The sequence below is a fragment of the Arachis stenosperma genome, chromosome 9 (assembly GCF_014773155.1).
Source record: "Arachis stenosperma cultivar V10309 chromosome 9, arast.V10309.gnm1.PFL2, whole genome shotgun sequence".
Classification (NCBI taxonomy): domain Eukaryota; kingdom Viridiplantae; phylum Streptophyta; class Magnoliopsida; order Fabales; family Fabaceae; genus Arachis; species Arachis stenosperma.
In genome coordinates, this window is record NC_080385.1 from 26,966,064 (window position 1) to 26,973,461 (window position 7,398).

Sequence of the window (7,398 nt, forward strand, 5' to 3'; positions counted from 1 at the left end):
AAATATAGTCTAAGTTATCATCGGATTCTTCTAATGGTTCCATGAAACAAGACTTAGCAATTTCTATTTGTTTAGTAAGATCCTTTTTATCCTTCTTTTTTGGGCATTCATTTGCGTAGTGTCCTTCTTCTTGGCAATACCAACATTTACAATTTTCTTTTTTATTCGGGCAATAGTTATTTCTTTGTCTTTTGTTTTTATTGTTATTTTCTTTCCTAAAATATCTCTTTTTTCTCCAGTTTGGATAGTATTTTCTTTTTCTAAATTGATATTTTCTTTTTTTTTGAAAATTTTTATTAAGACCATATTTTTGAGGTATCTCTTCATTATCCTGACAGCAAATTCTGATTATATTTGCAAATCTTTTTTGAGTTGCTTCTTGCATACAACGTTCTTTTATTTCCTCTCTTATTGCAGAGGTTGCTCCACCAAAATTATTTTCAATTGTTCCTCTATTTATTTCTCTTATAAATCTTCCCATTATAAATTCATTAGCAGGATATGGAAGTTTTGTTATATACATACTAAGATAATGATTTTATCTTCTTTTAATTTGTAATAATGTATTCTATATTCACATATATAAGACTCCACATTACATAAATCATATATCTGAATATTAGCTAAATGGTTTTTTGCTTCTTGATATTCTTTATTATAGACTTCTTGTCTATGATCTATAATATTTTTTCCAAAAAATTCTTTATATAGAATCATCATTATATAATATCTTATCATAAGCTGTTGTTTTTGTTTCTAATTCTTCTATTATTTGGTTTTCTATTGATGTCATATAATCTCTTATAGTTCCTTTAGTATGAAATCCTATGTAATTCTAAATGTCTCTTCCAGACAATTCACTAAGTTTTGGATTAGTAAAGGCTTCTAATAAGAAGGAATTCAACCAGTTTTCGAAAATTTCTTTTTCGTTCTTTTTGCAGTCTAAATCGAGCATTCTTTCTCCTTCCATTTCCTGGATTTTAGGAACGTATTTTGATGGTATTTTTGTATATTTTGAATCTTTATTTATAAACCCTTTTTTAAAAGCATAATTATCAAAACCTGTTTCCCATTTAAATTGAGATTGATTATCCTTAGATGTTCCAGCTTCATTTTTTACTTGTATTGGAATTGCTGGATCTTCGTCACTTGAATAATCTAAAATGTGTTCTTCATTTTCTATATTTTCATCATTTACTAATTCTTCTTCTATTTGAAAACTATGTTCCATAATACTATTGTCTTGAGCCATTTTTAATTGTTTAAAAAGCATTGTAACTTCTTCTAATTTTTCTTCAATATTCATAATTTCAATGGTGGTTTTACTTTTAAGTCTGTTATGTTGATTATATTTTGAAATTTTTCTTCTTTGGGATTCTCTTTTTCCCTATTTCTTTGAAATTTTATGGATACTAATATTTCTTCAAGCATATCTACTATAGAATTTAATTGTGGGTTAAAAGTATGATAAAGATGTGGGGAATCATTTCCATGGTAGCATTTTTTAGAAATTCCATGTGAAAAATAAGTTTTTTCAGGTTTTTGAAGTCCTTCAATAAAACTTATAGTAAAATAAAGATTTTGAGAGAAATCATTTTGTATTGATTTTAAGAATTCAGTGTCATTACAATTAACATTGGTTAAAATCATTAATTTTTGATCTATTAATTTTGATAATTTAATTATTTCTTCTCTTAAATCTTCTAATTTACTTTTTTCCATTAGGTGACGCTTTTCTTTGTGAAGAGTTACGGTTTTAAGTGAAAAGTGTGGTTTTAGAATGTGTGGTTTGGATTTTGCCACGTAGGCACATCTTTAAAACGACATCTTTACCATATATTTCACTTATATATATATATATATATATATATATATATATATATATATATATATATATACTACACATGGATCACTATTTTATCACATAAATGTATTTTTTTTATTTTAATCCATATATGCATATGCTTTTGTTTTAAATTCATAATATGCATATCATGTACGTAACGCCATCTTTTTTCCTTTCTTCGGTTTTGTACGCCATTTTTTTCTTTCTTTCTTTGATAGTTTTTCATTTTTTTTCTTTAGTTTATTATATTATTACTCTTATTTAATTTATTTATATTATTTACTTTTTTACACAAATATAACATTTTATTTAATATTAATATCATTTTTTGAAGTAAATGATAATTAATCATATACAAAATTATTTTTCGAAGTGAATAATAATTAATTATAAACATAATCATTTTTTGAAGTGAATAATAAACATAATTATTCTTTTAAGTGAAGATATAGCACCTATAATGTTAGTATCACAATTTTATTTACATTCTCAGCAATAAATGTATAACTTTAATAGTTTATTTAGATCATTTTTACTATCTTAAAAAGAATAATATATTTTATCAATTTTCTGAAGTAAATTGATTTATTTTTTTATTTATTTATCATTTTACTTATCTTTCTTTTTTTTTATATGTATTATTAATATTATTATTCTTAATTATTTACTTATTTTTATTTATAGAGCTATCATATCAAATTTGTAAAAATTTAAATTTGCCGTTCTTGATTTAACCGCCAAAAATTATTTAGAATTAGCGCTTGATGCTGAAACTCACTTGATATCCAAAAAGTTTGGAGATACCATAAAAAAAGGTGTACAATCCTCAAGCAAAAATAAGGTTAAGACACTAATTTTTCTGCGTCATCATTTTTATGAGGGGTTGAAAGTAGAATACTTGACTGTTAAAGATCCACAAGAACTATGGACAAATTTAAAAGAGAGATATGAACACCAAAAGAGTGTACTATTATCTAAAACTCGTTATGAGTGGATACACTTAAAGATGCAAGATTTTAAAACAGTCTGTGAATACAATTCTGCACTTTTCAAAATAAGTTTTCAACTAAAATTGTGTGACCAAAATATCATAGATGAGGACTTAATGAAAAAACTTATTCCATATTCCATGCTTTTAACGTGCTGTTGCAACAACAGTACCGTGAAAAGGATTTCAAATAGTATTCTGATTTAATAAATTGTCTCCTATTGGCAGAACAAAATAATAAATTATGAATGAAGAACCATGAAGTCTGTCTTACTGGCTCAACTGCTTTTCCTAAAGTGAATGCGGCATTTCGTGAACATAAAAGAAATCACGATCAAAATATTGGTCGAAACCGTGGCCATGGACGTGGATGTGGGAGTGGGTGTGGCAAATGGAACAATAGGGCTCCTACCCATAATAAAAAATGGAATAAACATGAAAAACGTGTTCCGAGCAACAATTCACAAAATGTGAAAACTTTGTGCTATCGATGTGGACTAAAAAGTCATTGGTCACGTACATATCGTACCCCTTAGCATTTTGTTAAGCTATATCAAGACTCTATCAAGAGAAAAGGACAAAAACAAGAGATCAATTTGACTATTCAAAGAGATGAAGTTAAAAGCTAACGGTGTTGAAACGAATCTAAAATCCACATATGATATCTATGCAGACCTTGATGACTTCCTTAACTTTTGATTTTGGTGGCTCAAGCAATGACAATTTTTTTGGATGATGCAATTTTCTTTTTAAAAGAACATTAATCAATAAATCTTTCATTTTAAAATATTTTTTAGCTAATTTTTTTATTTTCTTTCTCCCTTTGATTATAATTTTAAATTTTCTTTTATTTTTTATTTTTTATTTTTATTTTTTTTATTAATGATAATTTTTATTTTTCTCAATGAAGATATGAATATTTTTTATACTTCGCTCAAATTCAATAATGAAGATTGAAGAAATATGTCTCGCTGACAGTGCTTCAACACATATAATACTTAAAGATAAAAGATATTTTGTCTCTCTTATTACAAAAGAAGCAAATGTAAGTACAATTGTAGGTAGTGCGAAAATGATTGAAGACTCCAAAAAAACTATTATAGTATTACCTAAAGGAACTGAGTTCTTCATAAATAATGCACTACTATCAAGTAAGTCTCATAGAAACTTACTATGTTTTAAAGATATCTGCTAAAATAGATACCATGTAGAAACTGCAAGAGAAGAAAACAACGAATACCTTTATATTACAACTACATATGAGATCGGGAGAAAAATGCGTGTTGGAGAAATTACCCTCTCTTTTTTCAGGTTTATACTACACCACTATTAGCAATGTGAAATCACATGTCATAGTAAACCAGAAGTTTACAAATACAAATATATTTATAATTTGTATGACCGATTAGGTCATCCGGGTTCAATTATGATGAGAAGAATCATCGATAATTCATCTGGTCATCCTCTAAAAGAACATAAAATTCTCCAATTTAATGAATTCTCATGTGCTGCATGTTCTCAAGAAAAGTTAATTACAAGACCATCTTAAAAAAAAAATTGGGATCGAATCACCATCTTTTTTAGAATGCATTCATGGTGATATGTGGACCCATTCACCCATATTGTGGACCATTTAAATATTTTATGATTTCAATAGATGCATCTTCACAATGGTCCCACATTTTTTTACTATCAACTCGCAACATGCCGTTTGCGAGATTGTTAGCTCAAATAATTAAATTAAAACCTCATTTTTCAGACTATGTTATAAAGGCAATACGCCTTGATATTGTTGGTGAATTTAAGTCACAATCATTTAATAATTATTGTATGTCAAATTACTATAGAAGAGCCTGTTATTCATGTATGCAATCAGAATGGTCTAGCAGAATCATTGATTAAACGCTTTCAGTTAATAACTAGACCATTACTTATGAGAACTAAACTGTCCATTTCAGCATGGGGACATGCTGTTTTGCATGTTGTAGAACTTATACGCTTAAGACCAATAAGTTACCTAAAATCCTCTCTTTTACAACTGGTTTGCAGTTAGGAGGCAAATATTTCTCATCTTAGGATATTTGGATGTGCAGTTTATATCCCAATTACTCCACCATAACACACAAAGATGGGACCCCAAAGAAGATTGAGGATATATGTTGGTTATAAATCCCCCTCAATTATAAAATATCTTGAACCCACGACGGGTGATTTATTTAAGGTAAGATTTTCTGATTGCCACTTTAATGAAACAAATTTTCCAAAATTAGGAGAAAAAATAAGTAGTTGAAAAAGGAAAATTACTTGGAATATATTGTCATTATTACATTTAGATCCTCGCACTAGACAATGTGAAATAGAAGTACAAAGGTTAATTCATATGCAAAATATTGCTAACCAATTACCAGACGCATTTACTAACCTAAAGAGAGTAATAAAATCTCACATTCTAGTTGCAAATGCACCAATAAAAATAAGTATTCTGGAAGGTTAAATTGTTAGTGCAAATGAAAGCAATCCATGCCTAAAGCGTAGAAGACCAATCGATTCTAAGGATAAAAATTTCCAGAAAAAGTGAGAGATAATCAATCATAATAGTCACAATATAGAGGCAAATACTTAAAGGGGATTCGAATACATAACTATTGATGAAACTTCTGAAGAGGTTTAGGTAGCTGAAAATGAAGAGATCTCGATAAGTTATGTTACTACTGAAAAAATATGGAACCGAAAGAATATTATTGTAGACAATATTTTTGCTTATAATATTGCTGTAGAAATAGCAAAGCAAGATGATGATCATGAACCAAAATTTGTCAAAAATGCAGACAGAGAGATGATTGGCCAAAATGAAAAGACACAATTCACGCTTAACTTCACTTAGAAAATGTGAAGTTTTAAGTCCTATATTCAAAACCCTTGAAGGTATAGAACCAATGGGATACAAGTAGATTTTTGTGCGCAAATGAAATGAAAAAAATCAAATAGAAAGGTAGAAATTACGACTAATAGCACAAAGATTCTCACAAAACCTGGTATTGACTATGTGAAAACATATTCTCCTATAGTGTATTCAATAACATTAAGATATCTTATTAGTTTGGCTGTGCATGAAAAGCTTGACATGCGCCTAATGGATGTTGTTATAACCTATTTATACGGCTCAAATGATAAAGAAATTTGTATGAAAGTGCCTGAAGGACTCAAAGTGCCTGAAGCATACAATAATTCTCCGGAGATATGTTCAATAAAACTTCAAAAATTCTTGTATGGATTAAAACAATCTGGGCTTATGTGGTATAAACGTCTCAGTGAGTATTTATTGAAAGATGGATACAAAAATGACCGTATATGTCCATGTGTGTTCATAAAAAATATTTAAATCCAAATTTATTATTATTGTAGTATATGTTGATGATTTAAACATTATTAGATCACCTGAAAATATTCCAAAAACTGGAATTATTTAAAAAAAAATTTGAAATGAAAGATCTTGGTAAAATAAAATTTTGTCTTAGTTTATAAATTAAACATTTGAAGGATGGTATATTCATCAATCAGTCAACTTATACTGAGAAATTTTTGAAAAAATTTTACATAGACAAGACACACGTATTGAGTACTCCAATGGTGGTGAGATCACTAGATGTGAATAAAGATTCATTTTGATCATGTGAAAATAATGAGGAGCCTTTTGGTTCTGAAGTACCCTATCTTAGTGCTATTAGCGTACTAATCTATCTCGCTAACAATACAAGACCATATATAACTTTTTCGGTAAACTTGTTATCGAGATTTAGTTCCTGTCCAACTAGAAGACATTAGAATGGTGTCAAACATATATTAAAATATCTTCAAGGATCTGTTGATAAGGGCTTATTTTACTCCAACGAATCAACATTTCAATTAGTTGGATATGCAGATGCTGATTTTCTTTCTGATCCGCATAAAGGCAGATCTCAAATAGGTTATCTATTCATATGTGGAGGTACAACTATATCTTGACGCTCAACAAAGCAAACTATAGCTGCAACATCCTCAAATCATGCATAAAATATTAGCAATTCATGAAGCAACTTGAGAATGTGTTTCGCTTAGGTCATTCACCCAACATGTCTAAGATATGTGTGGCTTACTTGTGAAGAAAATGCCAACAGTCATACACAAAGATAACTTTGCTTGCATACATCAACTAAAAGAAGGATACATCAAACGAGATAGAACAAAGCACATTTCACCAAAACTCTTTTACTCTCATGATCTTCAACAAAGTGGTGATATAAACGTTCAACAAATTCATTCCAATGATAATTTAGCAGATATGTTCACTAAAGCACTACCTACTTCAACATTTGAAAAACTAGTATATAAGATAGGAATGTGCCAACTATAAGATATCAAGTGTGTGTGTGTGTGTTTAATGAGGCATTAGTTTACTATTACTAGTAAGGACATCCAAGAAGAGTGATATAAATATATTTATTGTGAATGTCCTAACAAGACGTGGACTTTTGGCTAAGAGTTGGACCATTGCTTATAAATAATCCCTTTCATGTTCTTTAAT